Source organism: Stegodyphus dumicola, chromosome 7 (assembly GCF_044657685.1).
Source record: "Stegodyphus dumicola isolate Sdum_Otavi_A_Nest chromosome 7, ASM4465768v1".
Taxonomy (NCBI): domain Eukaryota; kingdom Metazoa; phylum Arthropoda; class Arachnida; order Araneae; family Eresidae; genus Stegodyphus; species Stegodyphus dumicola.
Genome location: NC_140774.1, coordinates 109,543,044 through 109,570,371, shown reverse-complemented (window position 1 = coordinate 109,570,371; position 27,328 = coordinate 109,543,044). Strand labels below are relative to the sequence as shown.

The window sequence follows — 27,328 nt, the reverse complement described above, 5'->3', positions numbered from 1 at the left end:
AAAAACTGATGATATCAGTTTATTCTTAGAACTTTTTGAGAGGCAAGCTAAAGTTCTAAAATTGCCCACGGATCAATGGGTGTCATATCTCATTGGTGTCCTTCCGGTTGAGGTAAATAATATAATTGCTAGGGAACCTGAAGAACAGGCTAGAGATTACCAACATATTAAAAAATTACTACTTAAAAGATTTAAATTAAGTGCGGAGAAGTTTCGGCAACTTCTTGTTAAGACTCAGAAAAATTCGGATTCTACGTGGTACGATTTTTATCACGAAATTAAGACATTTTTAGATGGGTGGCTCAAGGGATTAAAAATCGAAACATTTGAGCAACTCAAGGATTTAATGTTGGTAGATCAGATTAAAAGGCGCACGCCTAATGAGTTTAAGGAACATTTTATAGATGAATGGGCTACGATCACTTCACCAAAACTGTTGGTGGGTAAAATAGAGGAATTTGAAGATGCGAAAAAGACGATGGTTGGGAAAACGAAATTGGGTGAAATGAAAACGAAAATATCAGGTAGACAAATAGGTGTTTTTCAGTCCACTGGTAACGTTTTCAAAAATAGAAAAAACCCTCAAGGTACACAATTTAAAAACGATGATGATGCACGCAATGTTGGGAAAAAATCAGACTCGAATTTTGATAGGAGAAAAAGACTCCAGTGCTATGAATGTGGATCTTTAGACCATTTACGTCCTCAGTGCCCTAATTTTAAAACCCAAAAGGCAGATTTGTATCGGATAAGCGGGAGATCAGAGAAGAATCTGTTAGATCCCTATACGTTAAATGGAAGAGTAAATGGTTTTGAAGTACCTATTCTAAAAGATACAGGAGCAACGGTAGATATTATTTGTCAAAAATATGTAGACAGAGATAGAATGAAGGGGGAACATGTGTGGGTTCGACATTTGTTGGATGATCATATGACTTGTTTACCTGTTGCTGAAGTATATATTGAATGCGATTTGGGTACAGTAACCACCAAAGCAGCTGTTATAGGAGACCACTTAGACCAAGGACAATATATATTAGGCAACCAGACAGCGGCTCTTCTCAGAGGAACTGAGAAAACTTATTCGTCGTATGTCGGTAATGTTAATGCGGTCATTACTCGATCTCAAGCACGACAATTTAAGGAAGCGGAAAATTTAAGTGAGACGAATCAAAATTCTGAGCAGAATGAGTTAGAATTGGAAGAGGAGGACGATGCTCATGAGAGGTCTGAAAACAGAGAGATATTACCTCCTGTCAACCTTTGTGTTCCCACAAGTCCTGCGATTCAAATAGACTCAAGTATTTTTATTGATGAACAACAAAAAAGTAAAGAACTTGCGCCTTTATTAGAACTAGTAAAAAGCGGAAGTAAAACAAGTTATGGGATTAAAAATGGGGTTTTAGTAAAAAAGAAGGTAAATAAGTTAGGAGAAGAAGAACATTTAATTGTTGTCCCAGAAAACCTCAGAGAGCAAATTAAAGCAACTTGTCATGAAGGAACTTCCGGTCACTTAGGAGTGCTGAAAACAAAAGACCGGTTACTAAGACATTTTTTCTGGCCAAATTGTTATAAAGACATTGAGGAATTCGTTAAAACATGTGACTCCTGTCAACGTGTAGGAAAAGCAAGTGACAAAAAGAAAGCACCGTTGGTAATAGTACCTGTGATTTCTGAAGTCTTTAGTAAGGTTAATGTAGATGCTTGCGGGCCTATGCCTACATCTACTGAAGGTAATAAATATCTTATTACAGTTATGTGCTTAGCATCTAAATATCCTGACGTCGTCCCGGTACCGGATATAACGTCGAAATCTATTGTAAGTGTACTCTTGCAGGTATTTAGTCGGATGGGTTTTCCAAGGGAGGTTCAAACTGATCAAGGAAAATCTTTTATGAGTCGCTTAACCGTTGAATTTTTGAAGAAGTTTGGTATAAAAATTTCCAGAAGTTCTGTTTACCACCCCCAGAGCAATCCTGTAGAACGGTTCCATAGGTCATTAATAAAAAGGGTCTTAAAGGTATTATTTATTGAAGCTGCCCCAAATTGGGAAGTGCAATTACCTGTCGCTCTCTTTGCCCTGCGGACAGTAACGCATGATTGTACAGGATTTAGTCCAGCTGAATTAGTGTACGGGACCAACCTCAGAACACCTGTCGCATTATTGTATGAGAAATGGTTAGATCCTCAGGAAAAAGAAGATACCGTGATAGAATATGTTTTCGAATTAATCAATAGGTTAAAGAAAAGTAGAGAATTAGCTACAGAGAAAACGGAAGAGGGGAGAGATAAAAGGAAGAAATGGTATGACAAAAATGCCGTGAAAAGGGTATTCCAGCAAGGAGATTCTGTATTAGTATTAGCAGTGAACCAACCCTATAAACTCGCTCCTCAATGGAAAGGGCCGGGAAAAATAGAGAAAAGATTATCAGAAACAAACTATGTGGTTAGTTTTGAAGGGAATCAGGAAGGGAATAAAGTGTATCACATCAATATGTTAAAACCTTATCATAAGAGACCTGAACTTTTGAATATGGTGCTCCTTGACAACGAGGAGATAGTTGAACCTTCGGAATTAGAGGAGGATTTTCCTTATATGTTAACCGACCCCAATGTGTTTGATTTTAATGAAATAATAGCAAAAGATAATCTTAAAGAAAGACTTAGTGATGAACAAATCCTGCAGTTGGGAAAGTTGTTGGGAAAGTTTTCTGCTATATTTTCGAATATTACAGGGAAAACAAATTTAGTCGAACATGATATCGAACTAATTAGTGATAAACGCGTACAGCATAAGCTTTATAGAATGACAAATTGACAGAACGAAATTCTTAAAGTCGAGATTGAAAAAATGTTAAAATACAAGATTATTGAACCAGGGCCCTCTGAGTATACTTCACCCATGATCCTTGTTGAAGCTCCAGGTAGGGATCCTAGGCCGTGTATTGATTACAGAAAGTTAAACGAAATAACGCGTACTGAGTTCTACCCGATCCCCAATATAGAGCAACATGTTGAAACTGTTGCAGCAGCCAAATTTATCACCCTGATAGACTTAACTAAAGGTTATTGGCAAATTCCGCTGACCTCTAGAGCGCAGAAAATTGCTGCATTTGCTACAAATTTTGGCGTATATAGGCCTTTGCGCATGCCATTTGGGCTTAAAAATGCTCCTTATTATTTTAGTAAAATGATGAGCGAAATATTGTGCGGATGTGAGAAATATGCTACCCCTTATTTAGATGATATTGCTATTTTTTCTGAAACGTGGGAGGAACATTTACAACATTTACATGAAATTTTAGAAAGAATAAGAAAAGCCAATTTAACTATTAAGCCCTCTAAGTGCAAGTTTGCACAAGAAGAAGTGCAATATCTCGGTCACATAGTAGGTCGAGGAAAACGTTCTCCAGCAGAACTAAAAATCGAAGCGGTTCAAAATTTTCCTGTTCTCACAACTAAAACTGAGATTAGAGCTTTCTTAGGGTTAGCTGGATACTACAGACAATATATACCTATGTTTTTTGCTATAGCCGCACCTTTGACAGATTTGTTAAAAGGGAATAACCAAAGGGGTAAAATTGTTTGGAATGATGAATGTAATGAATCATTCAAATCGTTAAAAGAAAAGCTATCTAGTAGGCCTGTGCTACATGCACCCGATTTTTCTAAACCATTTATACTACAGACAGACGCATCAGATCAAGGATATGGTGTTGTTTTAGCCCAGAAGGATGATAAAGGAAAAGAACATCCCATATTGTATCTCAGTAAAAAATTTACAGATAGTATTCCACCACTGAAAAAGAGTGTGCCGCAATTCTGTATGGAATAAAAAAAATGAAAGGGTATATAGATGGGCAGACTACATTTTCAATTCAAACGGACCATAATCCCCTAGTATGGCTAAAAAATAATGCAGGTAGAAATGGTCGATTGTTACGCTGGGCCTTAGCCTTGCAATCTTATAATTTTACGATACATCATAAAAAGGGAAGTGACAACTTAAATGTAGACTGCCTAAGTAGAAACTCTGTACATGCCAGTTAAATAGACTAGTTATCATTTCTTTTAAATTGTATTGTTATTTGATTATGTATATTGTATTTTTTTTTTAAAATTCATACTATATAGTAAATTGTTAGCTTTATTCTTACAGAGAAAACTTTTTGTTTTGGTTTTTCATATATTGTATGCGTATTTTTAAATGTGTTTTTTTTTATGATGGCCTGGTTATGAGAGTGGAGAACCTTTTTAACAGTGTGGTTTAAAATTAACTGGTAAAATGTTGGAACAATCTGTATTGAAACCAGAAACTGTGAACTGTGAAGGTTTACTTCTCCTGTGTCCGGAGAAACAAAAACTGGAGGCGGAAGGTGTTTGTTTGTAGCGAACGCCTGCCTGAACTTCTATTTTATCCTGCAAAGTTTTGTTTCCTCTGTGTCCAAGGAAAACAAAATCTGGAGGCGGAAGGAGTTAGTCTGTAAAGAACGCTCCTGAACTCTACTAGAAAGACCTATGATGCTCTTGACTAGAGAGAACGTCGTTAGCAAACTCCTCACATTACGAGTACTGTAATTCATTTTAACGCCTATTTTAAAGAACTGTGAATGGCAACGACTTAACTGAGGAATACGCATGCGTAAAGAGATGAGATTTCTGTGAGACGCCTGCCAGTGAGAGAGAGTTTTAGAAAGCTCCGCCAGCGAGCTGAGGTGTGGAGACTTTGTTTGTCGAGTGATGACGAGTACCATCTTCGTTAACGTCTCTGATTGTGTCACCAGCTCGGATATCTACTAAAGTTTTCTAAATGTATTAATGTTGTATCTGTGATATGTTGTGTTATTAAAAAGTGATGCATCATCACTATCAGTGTTGATTCCGTTCCCACTGAAGCATCCACGACGTCACACGCCCAAAGAGGCGTTTTTTTTTTAACGTTTTCTGTGTTACTTTTATTTATTAAATATCATGTTCTTCGCACTTAAGCCATAAAATTCAATTAAACAGCAATATCGCAAAATAATTTTAAAATGAGCAAATCTCTAGAGTTTCCGATACACAGTCTCGCTCGCTGGAGATAAAAATGTTTTTCTTTTTCCGCACAGTGTTGCCATTTCTCGCTTTGAAATCGTTGAGTTTCTTAATAAAAAATTCGTTAAACTGTTACAAAATGTGAAATTGATAGTAAAACAAATTTTAAATTCCAAATTCGGCCCATATTCGGATTCAAAATTTGATGGCACTACCGTTGTTTCATCACAGTGCGAGAAACATACATACATTTATGCATATTCTTCATTATTTAATTTCTTTAAATATAACACAAGGCTCTAATACTAAGTAGCAACAATTTGAAAAGTGAATCGTCATTTATAGTGAATCAACGTGAAATGCCAAAACGAAATGAATAGCTAAAGCAACTGCCTTTTTCACAAACAACGAGGAACATTGAAATAGGTAATATAATTAATGTAACATAATAGTAATTAGTGTAATATAATGCAATGGTAATATAATTAATGGAAAATATTATGCACTAATTCTGAAGCATTTTTAATTTAATTAAAATGGTTTTCTCTTTAATGAAGTAAAACCATCAACATTTCATTTCTAAATCTACGTTAATATCTAATTAATAATTATAATAAATAGCTATAACATTCTTATTAAATGAAAATATGGCTTTGTTTTGTTAAAATAAGTAGCCTAACAAAAAACGTTTGAAACTGCTCTCCATATTCAAAATGGCATTACTGGTTACGCTTTTATAAATTCCTCTGAAAAACTAAGATATAGAATTCTTTTATTTACTTTTACGGTACCGTATCACTTTTTGAAGAATTTTTGCCAGTATAGATCAAATTTCAAACTTTCGATTCAGAAACATTTTTCCTTAAAGAACCAACTTTTATAGATAACAGCTAAATGTTTATATTTACTTTCACTTTTATACGTTTTCGAACTCACTTCGATACCATAAACAGATATAAATGGTTAGAAAATTTTACTTAAAATATGCTATTAAATAAAACAGCATTTTGCAGGTACAGTGTTGTAGCATTAGAAAAAAGTTAAGAGGTACACTGAATTTTGCTTGCAACGTTCACAGAAATGGTTAAGAAAAATGTTTGAAAAGTATTACACTTCGTTTTTATGGATGAAACATCTACCTTATTGTAAGTAGTGTAAAAGTGATGCTGACAGCGGAGAAATCGCAGCACAGAAGTTGAATGAGCCCATTCCTTTCAACATTCCGACTGTTAGTTTTTCATATAAAACCAAACAAATTTGCATTTAAATATACAGTTTCTATTTTAATCTTGAAGGTCCAAGTTATAATGTTAAAAATACACTTTGAAGATTCGTTACAAAGCGTGTTTGAGTGATGTAGAAGCACATGCTATATGTAGAGCGCGAGTATAAATTATCGGATGGGAATTAGTTGCTAAATGTCGCATTATCGAATTATTTAACTGCTTTGAAACATGTTTACTATGATTACCTTAAGCCATTAGCCAATCAGGTTGTTTAAATGACAATGCAGCTAAATTGGAAGCGACATACCTCTTTGTAGTCTGAGAACTATGAAAAACTGGAGATAATTTGTACATTTGAAAACAGCTTAGGGTAAAATGTTGAACTTAAAGTTTGCTACAAATGATATTGATTCAATGCATCAACTAATTTCACAATACTATTGTGCACGTTTTAAAACAGGATCTAATGATATGTAGAAACACAAAATGCATGTTTTTGTGCGTTTAAAAAGTTATTTAACGACTTTGAAAACATGTTTACTGTGTCTACCTCATGGCATTTGTCATTTAAGCCATTTGAATGACAATGAAGCTAATTTGGAAGCTACCTAGATCTTTGCAGTATTATTTAATTTAGTGTAAAAGAAAAATAGAGTTAATTTATACATTTGAAAACAATTTAGGATAAAATGTTAATATTATTTTTCTAAAAATGATATTTTATACATCAGCTAAATTACACTAATGTTTTATACTTTTTAAAACATGATTTAATTATATGTAAAATTATAAAGTATATGCTGTTTGTTTTTTAAATTATTTTCTTTGTTATATAACACAAGTGTTTGCTGCGGTGTCTTATCATGTTTGTATCAATGTGCTTGCAGAAAGGATTCTGTATCTAAAATAGAAAAATTGAGAAACTATGTTTTCATTTGAAAATATTTACACTTTTGATATCAATCTTCAAATTTTCATGCCATGTGCGGTACGTTACCAGGCAATAAACATACACTCGGCTTCATAGTTTGCCAGTAATGAAATATTTTGCCATCCCCTAGGACATAATATCCTTAATTTATCATTTATGCGGTATTTGGAATTGCAAATTCTCAGAAGTTTTGTCGTTCTTTAAATTGTCTTTCATATTAAGCCTGTGTATTATTCAACAAAGAAAGCAATCTAAAAGCATTGGTGTAATGTATTTATAGAGTATACTTCAAACTGCAAATTTTTGTAATCTTTTTCATTATTAGTTTAATTAATAACGTGTGCTTCTAACGCCATTTGTTAAATACCTTAGTTTAGAACAATCATTAGCAAATCCTCTAATTGAGAGTTTGTTATATTTCTCAAGCAATTGCTCTCTGAATTATAGCCAGATAAAATCGCTTAGTGGTAAACTGTTAAATTTCGTATATATTTTTTTAATTAAAGCTCAAAAAATGATGAATTTTAGGAGCCATTATCAGATATATATTATGGGAAGTATATACACATTCATAACAACGTTCATTTAAATGCATAATAATAAAATGGCATATTCATGCAGGATACATTTCTATCATTATTCTTGGACTGGATATTTGTATAATTATCAGATTTCCTTTAGATATACATGAAGAGAAAACGAGAACAAAATTCTGGTATTAAACTGGAAACTAAAAGATAAATAAAAATGTGTTGCAGCAGTTCAGTGTAGGAACATATTCCCTGAAGGTTCAAAATTTTGATCTTTCTACAAAATTCAGTTCTAAATCTTATTTATGCAGAACGAGCCAACTTTCATAAACAAAAACTCCTGAAAGCACTTCTCCTCAAATGATAGTATGAAGAATACTGAATCTGAACCACATTTTTATTATAATTAGTTGAAAGAATAATCACAATTAAAAGAATTTTTTTGTATTATTTTCAATGAATTACACGCTTTGTGACAAATTATTTTTTAAGCATACAAAAATTTCTTAAATTTTCTTAGCCTCTTTAAGTTACCGTACCCGTTATATAAATAATATATGACTTGGGCAGTGATTAAAGACACACACATACTCTTACATATTGTCCATTATAACGGTTTTAACCAATATTTTTCACGATCTCTTTACTCTGTTTTCTCGAACAGAATCCACATGAAGTGAAATCTAAGTTTTCGAAGCTACAATATTTAAATCATGAGATTTAGGGTTTACGAAATATGAAGCAATAACTTTCAAAGTAAATTACATACATGTAGCCAGAAACTAAAGTAAAAAAAACATAGGGACTTAATAAGATTGATATATTTTTTTGAATATACAACCCCTGCTGAAAGAATTATATATTACTCCCTCCGCCCGAAAATATCCTATATGTTTAGAATTGATTTTTGTGTGAAATTATTATATACATATACAGCTGCATTTAATATTGAGTAATTCATAAGTGATAAATAAAGTTCATCTGATGTGAGACTGAGCCCTTTTTCAAGGCCTCTTGTGTACACACTGAAAGCTGGTAACCAACCCTCACGACGAAGCTTAATCTTACTAATATAAAAAGACTTACAGAAATTACCTCCACGCAGACTCTAATTTTTTTTAAACCAAGATTCTATTAAGCCTTTTTATCGACTGTCGTTTTTGAGTGCTTTGATAAGCAAAAGACCATATCGCAGTTTTTCCATCAACAAATTATTTGCTATATCGATTGTAACACGGTTAGGATACAGCAGCCTCAAGTTTATGATTTAATGTTTACTTTTGCAAGTTTGATGGGTTTCGTACAGCATCGTCAAATTTCACCAAATTCGTCTAGCTTTGTCAAATGTTTCCTTCCAAATACGTGGGCGACTTACACCCCCTCCTTCAAAGCACTGGAGAATCCTACATTACAAAATTACAATCACATTAGGTAACGTAACTTTGTTGATGTTTTTGATACAGAAAAAATTAAACAACAGCGAACTTCGTCTCAGTTGTTTGAGCAGCTTGTAAGTTTCGGCATAAGACATAAGGACACTCGATTGTAATTCTTTAATTATGCCTAGTTCTTCTTTTCAGTCTTTTTAAATATGTACAATATTTTCGAATGGATGGAGTATAGGTTTTTAAAGACTGTATTTATTTGATTATTCATAATAAATAAACTTTCTAAAATCTTGTCCAGCTTCCAATACTTTTTACAAGAAACTAGCTCTGAGAAAACATGCATCTATTTTATAGAATCTTAAATTCTTTTTGGTTTTTCCTGCTAAGAATAATCAAAATGAGTATATATTGGACACCAGATACCAAATTAAATTATGTAAGCAAAATACTTCTGTTTGCTGTTTTGTTACACTGATATATCAAGGCATATTTTATTTTCCTCGTTTTAAAATAAAATTAAAAAGGTACAGATTAGAAACAAAGAGCCTTAGAAATAAATAGAATATAACAAAATATTCTCAGATGGATCTCAGCTAAAATGTTCATTTTTGTATACAAATATAAGCAGTTAGATATTCTTACTGTTAATCCGAAATTAAATTTTCTGCAAATGTACTAGCTAACTGCAAACTTTTAAACTTGTTGTTTTTACCTTTAAAACGATAAAAATGCCTAAAGAAAGACAAGTAACCTCTGTCGCATTCTAACTGAAATATTTACGTATTTAGAGTCGGTGGCTTGTCTTTAATAATAAATGAGATATTACGATTTACGTTTTCAAAAAAAAAAGTAACTACTAGAGTATATTTGATTTAAACATGTTTATGCAAGAAAAGATTACTAATGGATAGAAGATGGAAGTAACAAGAATAATAGAATTAGAGGTAATTCTCTAGTTCAAGAGATTTATTTTCCAAGCATACTAAACGAGATAAATTCGCAGTGATATGAAAATGCCATTATTTATATACTATTCAGTATTCTACCGTGCGAAGCTCGTCTTTTACAACTTTTCAGTTTATGTGACCTATTTCTATCTCTCTCACTTCCATATGTGCATATTTTAATATAATACATAATACTTTCAGCTTGGAATAACAGAGTCTTTGGTGTTTAAGATATAAGCGCATATCTTAAATTTTATTTCCATATATCAAATGTAGTACCACAGTGTTTGCTTACTAAAGCCATCCATATTACTTGCGAACAAATATAGAGAACAAAGTTGCCATCTAAATTCGTTTCGTTAATAAATTCGTTTTGAGATCTAAATGTATCTCAAAACGAATGACAGTGTCTCTAGCGGCAAAATTTGGAAATAAGGAATAATATCTCAGAAAATATTAAAGGTGTGGAAGAAAATATAATCAGAATGTTAAACAGAATCACCATTATAGAAGCAAGTGCCATTTCTCTGAAACAGGTACTGCAAATAGAAGATTATGGCTATTAACCATTTTCCGATTCACATATGCAAGTATTATAGCTGTGAAGTAACATATTTCTGACGATAAAAGAGGGTGATTACTTCCTTCCACCAATGTATGAATATCCTTGACTTATTAGATATTCCTGTGATGATGATCAATAAAGAGTAATTGTAGAGTATTCGAGCCGAAGACTGTTTTTGAGGACATTATTATACTGAAAATTAGGAAGAAACACTTGTGAAACGGCAAGAAGATACACTTTTCGATTTTCTGTATGCTGAAAACGAGGTACATTAAACTGGAATTTCATATGTAAATTCTACTTTCACATTAAACAAGATTATCAATAGTGCAAATAATGCGTTTATGCTTTTCGCACTATTTATTTCTATAAATGAAAAATGTCTTCTAATTTTATATCTTTCATATTAACGGTTCTGAAATTTTTATAATTTTTCAGATACTAATTTAACTCGCCTTTAAAGAACCTGTTTTCATCTCATCTAGTTGTGCATTAATCAGTTTATGCATATCTGTCAACATTACACATTTCTCGCAATTTTTACGAACATTGGTCTAACTTTACGATCTTACGATAATACCTGTAGCATATAATATGTTAACGTTCTAATATTATGAAATCGTAAGTTTAGTAAACCTTTGTATCATAATTGGAGTTAATAAAGTGTATTTCAGACGTCAGTATTACATATCGCAGCCTAGAATAAATATTTGCTTACCGCCCCGAAACGAGTTTTTAACATATCTAGAAAGAAACATGAGTGTAAATATTGTACAAATATGCAATCATTGAACTGATCTTGCTATTAAATTTATAAACTAATGTTCTAAGGGTTGTTACTAATTTACCTTATAATAACATTTGAGCATGTTTCGTAGTATTTTATAATGATAATTTAGTATAAGAACTTACAAAGTATAAGAACAATAAAATACGAACATGTTCGTAAGATAAAACATATGTAAATCAAGGGGAAATATGTAACTATAAAATATAATTTAAATTAACAATAGCCCCTTACTTGATCATTTTAATTTGAGTATTTTCCCTTTCTATTCTAAAAACAGTAATAACTATTTCTGGACTGTGTCATTTCAGGTCATTTCATATGATATGTCTTGATAACCTTGACTAATTCGAAATTGAAATTCGAAATTTTAATTAATTCGAAATTGAAACCGAAACTTTCTTTTAATAAACTGCCATACTGGATAATTGCGTACACTTTGCTTCTACCTCTGTTCTCGCTAAAACGCTGCTCTCTTTCTATCGCAACAGTATCAAAAATACAAATGTTCTTGAATAGGCATGACTAGAGTGTCAAGCGAATTGGGGCCGCAAATGTCAGTTGAAATGAAGATGAATATTTAATCTGGCTTGGATGCCAAGTTGCTTTTCATTATGGATGAGCGTTCAGTTCAATTGATATTTCTACAATATCCTTACTTCTAGCTTTATAATAAAGTGTGATTGTTTCATCGTTATTACATGTATAAGTCTGAGAATTCAGCATTTCTCACTAAAAGTATACCATTAAAAATTGATATAGGGGAAGCAAATACAATATCGTATGATTGAATACACTCAGTTATGCAGGAGAACGGGAATGAAATACAAAATCCCATTACTTGATATTATTTTATCTTTATAATAGAAAGTATCAAGTAAATATATAAAAGAGAGCCAGAAAAAACTACATAGATACCTCCTTCTTGCGCATTTTATTTTATTTTACTTATTTATTAAACGTCAAGCATAATACTATATTGAATCCAGTTGTTCAGAAATCCGTTCAGGTTCATGCTTCATGAAATCCTGTCTTGTAGGTACAGCCAAAGCTATGAATAGGAAGTTAGTTGGAAAAGAATGTCGTCTCATACACAATGCATGCATCAACAAGCAGAAAGAAAGACTGGATATCGAATTTCATACAAGAATACTCACAAATCAGCACTTTTGTCTGAATTGGCAGCAGAATGTCAATGACCACTAGTCGCTGATTCTCCTTCTTTTAACCAGTTAGCGTTAATGGCAGTTTTCCTGCTTTATAGATCATGTATTAAAACATTCTGCTGCATCAATAATGCATCAGTATTCCCAGGAAAAAAGTTCTTCTTATTTATACAAGTAATTTCGGTAGATGGAAGTGGAAATCATAAAATGAGTTGCTTATTTCAGCGAAGGGAACGACTGTCAGTTAATGTGACTTTATCATGTCATTTATAAAGAAACAAATTCAATGAGGTGAACGTTTATTGATACAAACTGATGAATTATTAAATGAAATAATGAATTTTGCCATTTTGAATTTCGTCAGATGAATTTTTTTCACTATACCTTTTTACATTTTTTAATGTGATCAACATCAGCTTTATCTCTTCATTTTATTTGAGATTCAAGTATGGTAGAAATACGTCTCACTCAAGCTTAAACAATGTGCGAATCATGTGCGTGCTAAGTTTCGGGAAACTATGTTACACGAGCATGGAATTGTTCCTATGGGATAGTACCATACTGACAGTGATTTGGCTTCTGTTCATTCAGACAGATTTGAAGAAGATTGTAAGTGTTTTATTTTTTAACGTATCACGTAATCCTTATTTGATAATTACAACAACCATTTTAAATGGCTAAAATGCTTTTTCGTTTCATATGTTGATAACTTTTCCTAACTTAAGTTAAATATTTTTATCTTAGATAGGAATCTCAATTCTTATCTAGGAATCTTAAATTTTTAATCTTATTTAGGAATCTTTTTAAAAAAAGTCATGTAAGCAGCAATTTGCACCCGATAAGTAACTTTTAAGTTACATCTGTAAAAAAAATCACCACCTTGTGCCAAAGGGGTTACGTTTATACGTAACGAACTATTTAGCGATAAAGGAAATCAGCAGATTATTTTGTGAGGAAGCTGTTTAGATAGCACAGAATTGTTGATAAAACTTAAGCTTATATAGCATAAAAATGGAATACGTATTGCTAATAGCCTGTAGTTTACAGAGTGTTTTCAAATCTAACAATAGAATGAATCTATGAGCATAGAAACAATTTATGGCCTGTAGCCATATATTGTTTCTGAACGGCATAGAAATTGTTTATAAAACTGAAGCTTTTTTAAATCAGAAATGCACAGATAGTAGAACTTTATAGAATGTCCATAGTTATACATAATAAAGCAATTCAAAAGACTAGACTTGTGCACAGATTAATAATATTACAACTGCAATAAAGAGGGATAACAGCTGAAGTAAAAAAAAGTGCGAGATTGTGTTGTTACATATTTTAGATTAAGAATGATGAAGTGACCTTTTTTTTCAGTTTTTTGTTACTGTTGGTTGAAAAACATTTCTATCTTAATACTATTAAAATTGATCTGACGAAATTCAAAATGGCAAAATTCATTATTTCATTTAATAATAAAATCTTCACTTTCATTTATGTCATTGTAAGTACGCACGACATTAGTGCTATATGCGGAATCATACGTTTGGCATTAACTTTTCAATAATGGGCTCAAAACGATTTATACCAAGTATTTTTTCTTTTCTAGAATAGAAGAAGTAGAAAACCAAATAAAAAAAGTATTTTTAGAGGCTATTGTAAATTAAGGTTTAACTAACAAATGTATGTTTTTAATAAGAGAGTTTAACAATGATTGAAATTAATAAAACAGAATATTATTAGTAGTTATTTTACACTAATATACGTAACTGTAGTTTCACTCATGAAACAGATTTATATAAGACTGGTTCTGTTTTTACTTCCACATTTCCAACACACAGCGGGAAAGTCATTTTCTCAGCTAATGCTCGGTTTTCTTCTAATGTGAGCTTCAAAGAAAATAAAACAAAAATTCCACATCTGATGAAAAATATTCTCCTTATAACTTCATCGGTGATGACCTCAAGATCATCGATCGATATTTCTTCCAGTAGAACCCACTTTCCTCTAGCTTCATTTAATCCTTTCCCTTCATAATGTACCTCTTTCATCACATCCTTGAAGAGTTTACCTTCGGGATTACGAGTGTATCATTTAGCACTTGCTGAAGAATTTTAGACTAAGGATTAATTTCTGCCTCAGAAAATGCATTAACAGATGATCCATGCTAACAGAGAGTAGATAGAAGCTTTAATTTTTTGAATGGTTAAGAACATTTGTGCTGATAAAAATTCTTAAGGGAGGGAAATGCTACATTTCTGATTTGAAAAATTATAAAAATTCTAATTAGCTCATCTACGCAACTGATTTAAGAGAAGAGGAATATTGGGTAATTTTTACTAAAAAGCAACTAATAAAAATGCATTTTCAGATTAAAATGTAGGAAATTTTTAAATTAAATCATAATTTAAATTGTTTCATTCAGGACCGCGAACGTTTGCTCTGGATGTATATGTTCGAATCAAAATAGGATAATGAAAATCACGGTATTATGGTCCATATTACAATTGGGATATTTTTCTAGAAAATATTTGAGTACCTTTTTAGATGAAATTTACAACATGACATATGAGTAAAAGAGAATACAGAAATTAAATTGGTACATAAATTAACATGCCGAAATTCCGTACATATTTTTAAAAGGGTATACGTTTTTATTTGATTATGCTTTTCTAAATAATCAATCTATGTCGTTGTGTTGATATATAATGACAAAAATGCTCGGTTTGTAATTTTAAAATCTATTGTCTCCAAAGCACTAGGAAATTTTCATACAGGTAAAGATGAAGATATAGAGGACATTTGGGAATTCACCAGTGATAAATGATTAAACCCCACCTGCTATTTATCTTTCCATGAAAGGTAGTTTCTAAGCAACTCCATTCTATAACTAGTACAGCTGCTGCGAAAAGCAAGTTTCTAGGCCGCTTGAATAACCACTAGAGTCAACACATACAATCCAAGAAAAATGCACACTCAGAATTTATCATAGGAAATTCACGCAGTAAACGAAACTTGCTCTCCCATCCCTTTTTAACTCAACATCCACAACATTTTCTTATAGGAGTTGAAAGAAAATGAAAAAAACAGAAAAGCAGAAAATAATAATTAGTTAATTAAACTGCGTCTATAAACTATGCCCACATTTCTGTACTACGAAGCTAAAGGTAGCAGAATATTATTTAGTCTATTTCTCTTAAAATAACATAGGATTTTATCTTTGAGAAGTCTTAGAAAACCATTCTTTTTCCCCCGCCATTAAAGCCATTAAATTCAGAAGAGCTATACTATTTAGGTTACGACAGAAATCCGAAACTTGATCTTCCTTACGCTTTCAATCTGGTAACACCGCTTTCAAATGTAAATGATGCTTTGGATTTCGTTGTTATGCATGAATATTCTTCTTATTTCAGTTCTTAAATCTGGCCACATCTGCTGTAATTTTTAAGAAAAAAATCCAGAACTAATTAATGGAACCACTCTCTTCAGTATTAAAAAGTTAAAAAGGTACATTGTTTGAATATATAAACAATAATTATTTAAAAGAGAAAATAAACTGAAGATAAAGACTTCCAAAATGTCAACGGCTTATTTTTATTGAGCGTTTTTACATTAACAATTAACTAAGTATTTGGGATTCAGGGTATAATGTGCTTCGCGTTTTGTCTCCCAGTTACCCTCTTTACTTCTGATGTTCCATTTTTGCTGTACTTTAAAGCAAGAGGGCATTATTGCATTATTAATTATTTTCCATCGTCATTGTTACATCATCATTATTCTAAACCGTCTTCAGGAAATTCCCTGAAGGATGAAAAGATAATTTCAGGAGAAACAGTTCTGGTTCGATCAGATTTAATGTTAAAAATATTTCTCTTGATATTCTCTTCTTTCTCTTGCTTTAGAGGATTTACATTTTTCAGTATTTCTTAACAAACTTTCCTAGGTAATATCAACTTGCAGAAGGTTAAAAAGTTTTGGAAAAAATCTTTCGTCTCATTTAGGAATACATGATGATAAGAAAGATTAAATGCAGCATCGTTGTAAATGGGAAGCTATGAAAAATAAAATGAACATTTGGCAATGCAGCGTTATTTCACTATTTTAAAAAATTTGCTAGCACTGTTTCCTGAATTATAAATGTTTGATTTTTGGCATGGAAAATGAAGTAACTAAAAAAAATTACACATTTTACAGTAATATTAACTTCACAGATAACGAAAAGACAAAGGGGAACAAAGGAAATTTAATTCTTTAAACGAATACGACAAAATACGAAAAATTTTACTGTAACTTTATATTATTAGCAAGTTCATGCAATATAAAGAGTACATATTAAATGTAACAACCATTTAGCTGAATACGGCTTAACTGTACAGTACATTTGAGATTCAATACGTCACAAAAAATGAATGCATGTTATATTATAACCAGCAACTGAAGTAAGGCCTTAAAATAAGATCTCATTCAAATAATCTTTAAATTTCAGAAATTCATTAATTTAAGGTAATAAAACTTTTGCATTAATTCTGCTAATTTTTAATACTTCTTGAATTTTTTTGAGAAACTATTAATATTAAATTGCATATATTTACACCGACAACTATGTAAAATTTAGCACCAAAAGCTTAGGCCAAAGTCTCCTTTATTTTTCAGATTGAGCAGCAGAGTGTTATAGACAATTTGATTAAAACATATAGTTACATGAAGTTTGTGAAAATTATAAAAAAGAACAATTAATGAGAATAGATTGCATCTGTATATGTGGGACCACTGACAATGTTACTAATAGTAACAAGAAAGACTATGAGGGTATTTCTAAAGCGAGTTTCTTTTCACCCGGATATTTCTCAAGCGAAGATGGCAGAGAACTAATAAAATCTCCTGATATATTGATTTTATACAACTTGATTAATGTATGTCAAGTAAGACAAAAATGACACTTTTTCAGTTATTTTAATTATAATACATTTTGATCAAATTGTTTGTCAATAATTTTCAACCCGCATATATATGTCAACTTTCAGATTTCAGTAGTTGAAACATTTACTGAAATTTCTCGGCTCGTACATGAAAATATACGTTACTCTTTTCCCTGCAATGCAAGCCATAAATTTGATTTAATCAGAGCACAAAATCCCAAATTCGATCACTTTGGCCATTTTTCTACCAAAGATGCAGAAATACGACGGAGAAAACTTTAATGTACCTGTATCTCCTAGCAACGACATCATGACTTTACATCAAAAAGAAAAGAGGAAAAGTTTCAGTGAGTAACATTGGATATTATTGAAACTTTAGATTTATATGAAGTGAATTCTAATGAGAGCATTCAATTTACCGGAGAGCCATCATTAAGAATACTTAAACAATTGCGTAATTCAACAAAGTTGCCATTAGCTTAAGGCAAAACAAAATTTTAAAAAGTCAGACGACTCCTTTATCAATGGTAAGTACTTTAAAATCAATATTTGCTTGCTTTAGAAAGAAAACCGAAATAATACTAACAAGTAATGAATATTGTGTTTGGAGCTCATTTTTTCACATGTGATTACAAAATTTGAATTTAACAATAATTTGAAATTGTCATAAGATTTACCAATATCTTAAAGATATCTGGTAGACGTTGTCTGATTTCGTTTATCATCAGAGTTAGATTCATCTAGAAACCAACCGCCTCATTATTAGATCAAAAATAAATATTTTAAAATAATGAAAAATCCTCAATGATAGACGAAGCACAAACGATTTTTCTTGACTGAGATACATCATATATGGAGCTAAAGACAATTTTTATTAATTATAATATTGGTGCAAATGTTTAAAAGAATAATCTGTTAAGTACATCATAAATTGCATAATTTAGATTTATTACAAGTCATCATCTAATTGTTAAAAAATCGCTAACTTTTTTAAGTAATCTACTTCAGCTGAAACGTAAAGCAATAATCTTATGGAATTATAAGAATTATCAGTCACTTGTACCACAAAGAATTCACAGTCTGTCAGCCCTCAAGGGGATCCTATCAAATGGGAACATTTGATAGGATGTACAGAGGCATAGGTATCGCAAATGTAATGGGTAGGATAAATGAAGCGGGAAACTAAGCTACAAAGGTTTCTCAGACCAATAGACAATTTAATATATTGCCGAAAAAGTGCTATATGTGGTCGTAAAAAGTAGATAATAAAATTGTTTTTGAACACTTTTTGACTGATTTCAAAACAAAGTATGCTTTATTTTGCAATAATTTTGCAGTCTTTACAGTACGAAGTGGTATGTTATTCTAACGTGCTTGATTCCAGCGTAATCCTAAGATATTGCTAAAAGGCAAATAAAAATAAAGGCATTTGTTGATAAATGTGAATACATTGATGTATCGGCCTCAAACTTATATATAGGAATATTATAAATGAATGCTATGGTTTCGACGAGGGTTCAAACGCCAGCGAATGGGCTGTCTACGTGGGATTTGCGATTTGAATCATAAATAATGTTACAAGCTATCCCTTCCCTTACGTAGATTGAACTCGTAAGCATTCTTGTAATCAAACTGTCATCGTACTATCTGATAAATGCCTAACTTTACAAAAGCACATAATAAGCCAATGATCACAGTTTAAATCTTTCCAAATAGGAATCAATTAAAGCAAAACTGAGTAGTTTTTTTTGGGGGGGGGTGAAAGGGGAAATTTCCATTTCTTAACAATTTAAAACAATTTTATTAAAATTATTCTACTTATTTTAGTAACTGAAAAGAAAAAAAAAATGTTTATTTGTATTGCCAAGAAACAAAAATTAAAAAATAAAATACATATCCAAACTAGAAATATGTTCATTTTTTTACTTTCGTTACCAAGAATTTTATGGTTACGAAAATTGTTTATAATTCCATCAACATTCGAATTCGTTAGAAAGTTATAGTAAGTTCACAATAGCGGAAAAGATCTCACGGATAGAGATTCAGCTAAAATAGTGACTAGTATCGGACTTGGCTGATTACGAAACGGGCACACCCATATTCGTTCTACCCATCTATTTAAAAATCCCCTGAGAACATATATAACCACGCTGCATTCAGGGTAAGCGGGAAGGTATGGATAAAGAAGTAATTGAGCTCACGAAAAGGTTCAGTACTAGAGAAGAACTAGGACAGTAAGTAAAATAATATTTTAGATGATAATATTTAAATAATAATTTTAACAACAATTTATTCTCTTTGCTAAAAGATACTTTATAACAGATAATGCATGCATCAAATACCTACGAACTACCTACATATATCTATAATATGAAAACCAACAATATTCTTTCCAAGGTAATGGGAAATTTTCAGACAACAGCTTTATCCAGAAAAGCCAAATGTTAGGTCTCCCCCCTCCAAATAACGTTTCCGGTTTTAAATACTATGTACATACAGTGGTACCATGATACAGGTCCTTAATCGTTTCCAGATTCTTGCACATATACCAAACTGGGCGCATACCAAAAGAAATGTTTCAATAAGAAATAAAGGGAAATTAATGATCGTTCTTAAAAAGTACCCTATTGTTATTATCAAAACACTACTTAATATTAAAATACAGTTCCAATTCGTGAAATAGATACTGTACATAAATTAAGCACTGCACACGATACTTCACATAAATATTTTCCCTGCTATTTTAACACGTTCTAACGCCTTTGATTTTTGCTTGATAATCGATTTCACTTCATTCGCAGCAACGTTAACCGATTTAATAGCGTCTTTGTTAGTTACAATCCTAGACATCATCATACCCGGCTTACGGTATTCAATATCCAAATTTGAGATACGCATGCCATCTTCATATTTTCCAACAGTTTCTTTTTTCGCATCCATGGTGATCCTTACAATTTTCTTTGCTGCTCTACTCTTCTCCTTAACTTTCCTAAAACTCATTGCTAATGAATTTACCAAACATTTACGGAAAAAGTAGAAAATTACGTGAAAATTCAGAGTTACAACACGAATTGTTTATTCAATAATAGTAACAGGCATACGGACTCACATGGTTAATCGTAGCATTGTTTCGAAAATTGTAAACAGGTGTAGTGCACGCATTCATGACTCACTGTACTCGTGTCGTATTCCAAACAAATGTCGTATACCGAACAAACATTTTCGCATCCAAAAATGCTGCATACCATGTTAGGTGTATTTCAAGCCAGACATATGGCGAGATACCACTGTACCCATCATATGAAAATTATTATTTCTCAAGCCCAGATAAGAGGACATTTTCAGACATCTATGCCTCAGAAAAGCCAAATGTTAGCTTGTAACCTTAAATAATGTTTCTGATTTTAAAAACCGCGTAAAAATATATGATTTGGAGCGCTGCAAACATAAAGCTATTCAAGGCAATTTCATTTCTACTTGACTTTTTTTAACCTCCCAACATTGATAAAACCGGAATAATATCATTTAGTAAAATTATTTGCGTAGCATTTTAATATAGTTTTTCGCTTATCTGGTTACAAAAAAAGAGACTCTGATTTAAAAAAAAATCAGCGTTTCGTGTATGTGATTCAGATTCATATGCAATTCTATGGATATGATCCAGAAGGCATGATGCCAAAAAAGTACTCTATTAACAATCTGAAAATGGTTTTATCTGAAATAATTTTTTTTTGGTGAATTTTGTTTTCCTCCATGGCATGAAAGCTACTTCTCTTTTGTTGCACAATTTACGCAGATAGAATTTTGCATCACACGTAACTCATCTGTAGTTTCCTTGTACATTGTTTAGCTTCTAATTTTAGACTGCAAGTTGAACAGGAATGCATGAACATGCATGCTGAATAGGAATACGATGTGAATAAATTTTTATCAGCCGTTAAAAATATTACTTTTTATAATCCTTTAATGACTAAGAAATGTTTTTAGAAACGAGTTTGAGAATACTAACTTATTATCTCAATTAAATTTAGCTAAAATATAACGGCAATCTGAGGCATTTCTTAATGAACAAACTGAAAGGAAAATGATTTTCATAGATCAATATATTATTGAGTATTAACGTACATATCTGTCGAATAAGTATTTTAGATAAAAAGAACTTTTTCCAGGTGCAAGATTCCGGAGAGATATCACTCTAATCATATATAACTCTGAATGACATATTGTTGATTCGATCCTAAAAGTGCAGGATCATCGTTATCGCAGACTTACTGCATCAGGACTCAAAATATGCAATAGACTTAAAAATTTGTTCACAGAAGCAAAGACTAGAAACACTAAATACCTAAATCTAATAGAACTGCAGTCTATAAATAGATTAACCTACCTAAACTATATGCAAGATTTCTCTCAGCGTTTCTATTTATACTGCAGTTAAAGATGGAAGAAAATGATAAAAGACTTTACAGATCTCTGGAAAAACCACAAGGGTTTTGGCTCAAGAGATTTTTGTTTCTAGAATTTTACAAAATGTGTTGTATGACGACTACGTAGCTTCAGTCAGCATTTTTATTACTTAAGCTATTCGCCAAGCTAGTTTTCTCTTACTGGAATTCTAGCAATAAGAATCTTCCCTTGTCGCTTTATTTGAAATAATAATATGCAATACTAATAAATGCAGTTGGCTGTATTATTTTAAATATTTGTATTTTATTAAAAATTAAATCGGATTAAATTTCTTTGGAGTCTTTTAAGTATTCGCTTCATATACGTTTCTTCATATCATTATAATACAGAAGTCTTCGAATTTAATGGTCTCATTACGTTGCTTAGTACTTCTTACAATGTTCATAAAGAGTTTAAATTTCTCGTAGGAAAAGCAATGTAGAAAACTTTCGAAAATTATAAAAGTGAAAAATCTATGTAAGTTTTACTATTATTTTAATAAAACCTCGTTTTAAACAGAAGATAATGTCGATGTTGTCTCATGTTCCCCAAAATGAATCGAGATGATTTCAAATGTCGAAAGTATTGGAAAATGAATTTATCTGCGTGTTTGATTTTATAACTTTGATTATTGATTATTTGATTATATATTGATAAACTCAATTTTTATTATTTGCAAATAATATTTACACTAGTGATGGGTAGTATGTTTGTTTTAAAGCATCGAAACCTGACACAAGCATCCGTTCATTTTTTTTAAATGGTCGAAATCTCGCTTCGTGTTTGTTCCCACTCCTCGAAAATAAATCGTATAAAAAAAGGAATGCAGGCTGCCGCGAAGGGAATGGCAAGCTAGTGCTCGCAACAGAGAGTATGACGTTATTTTAAAACTTGCCAATAATTCATTTTGAAGAATATACAGATATTTTTGGATTATTCAAGCTTTCTGGTAATACATTTATGCTGTTCATTAATTAGAACGGAGAACTGGAAGTTTATTAGCCCAAAGGGCTATTAATTTCGGACTATTAATTCAGAAGGGCTATTAATTTCGTTTTCGCATTTTGCGTTGGTTCATTATAAAATTCGGTTAACTTTTCAAATTCTTCTCACCAAATATTAGAGACCAGCGTTATATTTAAAGAAATCAAATAATGAAAAAAAAAACTGCATAAACGTATGTTTCTCGCATTGTGATAAAACAACGGTACCTAGAGCCATCAAATTTTGAATAACGTAATCTTCCACCGAATATGGGCATCAACGCTGCATGGGAAAAAAAAATTATGTCTAACGCGCGAGACTGTGTATCGGAAATTCTAAAGATAGACTAGAAGAGAAACACGCTAATGTGATAATCAAAATCGTAAAAACAACCTTGTATTTAGCGTAAGTATAATGAAACACTCAATCGATTTCGAGGGCAGCTAAAGGTCCCTCCTCATCAGGAGAAAGAAATATCAAGAAAGAAGGAAATAAAGGAGAAGGAGTCTCAGAAACACGTGGTCCTTATCAGCACTGCACGTGGTTATAACTGTTATTTGAAGTTCAGATTTTGAGCGTGAAGGTGCATTTGCCCCACGCTCCCTATTTTAACCTCGCTAATTTTTCTTCTCATTTATGCTTGATCAGATAGCCTGGCTCAGTAAAAGTAGGCGGCCAGTGCAACTCTGATTAGAAATCCAGTTATAACCACGTGCAGTGCTGATAAGGACCACGTGTTTCTGAGACTCCTTCTCCTTTATTTTCTTTCTTGATATTTCTTTCTCCTGATGAGGAGGGACCTTTAGCTGCCCTCGAAATCGATTGAGTGTTTCATTATACTTACTCTAAATACACGGTTGTTTTTACGATTTTGATTCTAAAGATAGGCTCATTTAAAAAGTATTTTGCGATATTACTGTTGAATTGAATTTGATTGTTTAAGTGAGAAGAACTTGATATTTAATAAATAAAGATAGGACACGAAAAGTTAAAAATGTCTTTTTGGGAGTAATGTAAAATCTGAAAGCTTTCCAATTTTTTAAAACTTTTTTGTTACTTCCTTTTCTTTAAAGAAATACTGAAGTAAAGATCATTTCACCGAAATGCACGTAACTGTGATTTCATTTCACAGAAGAAACTTAACATATCTAAATGGAATTCACTATTCTAATTTAGTTAATAATTTATATCATGAGCAAATTCTTAGCTTGTGAAGATAATCTGAGCAAATAAACGCAAAGTTCCACACGCTTCATTACTAGATGAAGTAAATTTTCAAATCGAGATCAAATGAAACACTTAAAATGCATAATATTACCTTTCTCTAAGACAAATAGAAAAACTTCGTATGCTGTCAAGGTTTTGAAGATGTACGCTGTCAAACTTTAATTTTCCTCCTTTACATTCCCGTAAAGTTTCAGCAAAACATTTATTCCACGAAATCTAAATGTGTATGGGCAAAATATTAAGAAAGGCAGTTCTCTTTTCATCGAGGGCCATAAAAGATAAGTTATGAGGCTGAAAGATGGCGGTCGATTGTTCAGTACGACCTTGACCTGCTTTTGTTGTCATTGATGCGTTTCTGTCTGCGACTGATGGAAGAAGGCACTTTTTGGCTTGACAGATGGAAAATTCACTAAAAATCACTGAAAGCTCTGATGTAACATTCTGAGACATATTTTTCAGTCATTGCTGTGGCTTAGGTCTGAATATTCTACAGTTTAAAACTGTTCGAATGCCTTAATAACTACTTTAAACCGATGAATTTACTCGCTGGATTTTGTATGCATCCTAAGAATAGGATTTAGAAAGAATAGGATTTCAATTTCTCTAAAGAACGGCATGCCATAGCCAAATAAATCTGACTTTGTGTTTTGCTATTTGTTTTATTTTGTGCAGTTATTATATTAAATTTATGTGGTCATATCTACTACTGTAGTTCGTTGTAAACAGCCGCCTAGGGCGCCGAATGGCGCAGATGCCAGCTAAACTGTTCTCATAAGTAACAAATAAATATGTCTCGCTTTGAATTAATAACATTTTTGACTTATAAAACTTTTAACTGTACGTATTGAGCTCAGAAACCGAAATTGCTATATCTGGATCTGTATGCTATGATCTTATGCAATACTTAATTAAAAACTGTATGACTTCAGTGTACAAGAAAATCAAAATACATAGCTTAAGTCTCTTAATTCGAAGACATTAATGATCATGAAAGCTATAAAGTACAGCGTTAGATGTATTAATTTAACGCCTATTGAACCTTACCAAGCGGCAGGGCTGGAGAGCAAAGACGCTACTAGGAGCAGCAAACTAGAGGTTTTGATATATAGAAAATTCATAACGAAAAAAAAAAAAAAGGATGAATATGAAAGTCAAAACCTGAAATATTCCTCAAGAACATTACGTCTCTTAAATACTCAAACGATAATGATTGCCCAGGGTGCACAATGAGCCTTCTCAAGCCTATTAAAAAGAAGTGAATTTGATGACCATGTTTACTACAGCATCAACACACTCGAGCAGTTAATCGCTTCAATGCTTCATACATTATGTAAACCTAGGTGCGTTCACCTGCATACATTGACAGTAAACATCCGTAGAACTACATAGGTTTACACTTTTGGTATAAATCGTCAATATATTAAAAGAATGCTAAATAAAAAGTTTTTTACAGAATTGAATAATTCTAACTAACTGCTAATTAGTTAGAATTAAGCTAATGTACATTTCCTTACCACATTTAAAGGTTAGCTAGCCTCAGCTATGGTGCTGCGCTGGTTGTTAAATACATTAAATGGTTTCGACTAATATTATTTCCAACATGGTAGATTCATCAGAAATTAGTCTTATGGAATGTCAAGAAGTAATTGTTGTGCCACTTATACTATACCAATTTAATCACCAATTATTTTTATTTTGGTTATGCATTACATTCTTATCGCAGTAAAATCCCTAGTAACCAGCCTTTATGGCACTAGCCTGAATAAAAATGTAGCCGATTAACTTTAAGGATATAAACGCATAAAATAGTAAATATAGTTTGTAAGATTTTAGATATATGTCTATAATTATTTATTAAATATTTATCTAATTAGTAATAATCAATCATTACGTTTCCTCTCTAAGTCTTAATTTGAAGCATATTCTCGCTTCAAGTAATACTTTTTGTTAAACGTTCAAAACAGAGATTTCGAATTTGCTATAATTTAATAATATAGCCATTTAACCTTCTGTACGATGCTTTCTTCTATTACTGTAGTACTTTCTGCACTAAGTATTTGTCTTTTAGTGCAACGTAATGTACAATTTTTGCAACGGGAATTTGATTCGTGGCAAAGGACAAGGATAAATGATAACAAATGCAATCAGAAAAAATCAGATTTCAATCTAATACCTCAAAAATCAGTTTACCTTTAACAAGTTCAAAAATACTTCTAAATATAATGTACATGAAATTTTAAAAAAAAGAGCTAACATAATCAATATATTGAGATCCTAATTTAACAGCTGATACAATATCCAGGTAAATAATTATGAAAGTTTCTCCTTTTCTCAAAATCAAAGTTTGAGAATTTGAAGATACAGAAAAGTAAAATCATACATTTAATAAAACCAGTTAATCAAAATAGCCATGCCGAACAGCACAAAACAAATATGCTATTACTTCTTGGTAATTTAATGGTACATGGAGTGTGCTACGTATTTACTCGCCTGTTTTCCCCCTTGAAATCACGTAATCGTTTCCTTCTTCTCAGAGTTCAGAAAATGAACTTTCCTAAATTTTAAAATGGATTCGTTCACGTAGTGATTGCCTTCATTTCTCTATTTGATTTGCCCGTCGATTTTAGGCTGCATGTTCTTTGATTGATGAAGCAATAATAGGGAAGAGCTTCAAGAAAATGGGGAAAACTAAAATGCTCATGATGGCTCTTGCACGTGGGAAAGCAGACGGGATAGTACGAGAATGATGACAACGGTAATGATGGCGACGACGTTCAAGTTAAATCAAATGATACAGATAGCAGTTTCATCATAATTAAATAATCTGAGGCCTAGGAAACAGTAGTGGATAGCAAAAACTGCTGGCGAGATTCAATATCAGAAAGTAGAAATGGATATATTACTACATATTGATGATGTTACTGTATATATTGATGATGTCAATGTTACTATGTATTGTTACTGAAATGTAGATTTTTCTAAATAATAATGGGATAGTTACCCGTAGTTTATCTATGAATTTTTTTCATACGTTATATTTTTAACGTAACCGCGTAAATTATTCACATAATTTTTCCCCCTTCCGACTTTTGCACAATAAAATTAGTAAAAAAAGGTTAGAAAATACACGATTAAATGAGTATTTAGTATAGAAAATTCAAAATGCAACTGTGCACTTTTCAACAGCACA

At 31.8% G+C, this 27,328-nt stretch overlaps 1 protein-coding gene across 9 annotated transcripts in view; it reads right to left on the bottom strand.

The window, feature by feature from the left end:
* LOC118202388 (muscle calcium channel subunit alpha-1-like) overlaps positions 1-27,328 on the bottom strand; it is a 674,690-nt gene that overhangs the window by 566,744 nt on the left and 80,618 nt on the right. Inside the window, exon 1 of one of the 9 annotated variants that reach the window (XM_085820714.1) lies at positions 24,230-24,371. The exons of the other annotated variants lie outside the window; for them this stretch is intronic. The gene's annotated coding sequence lies outside the window, so the exon portion shown is untranslated. Of the gene's footprint in view, positions 1-24,229; positions 24,372-27,328 lie in introns of those variants that run through there. 9 annotated transcript variants of the gene reach the window in all.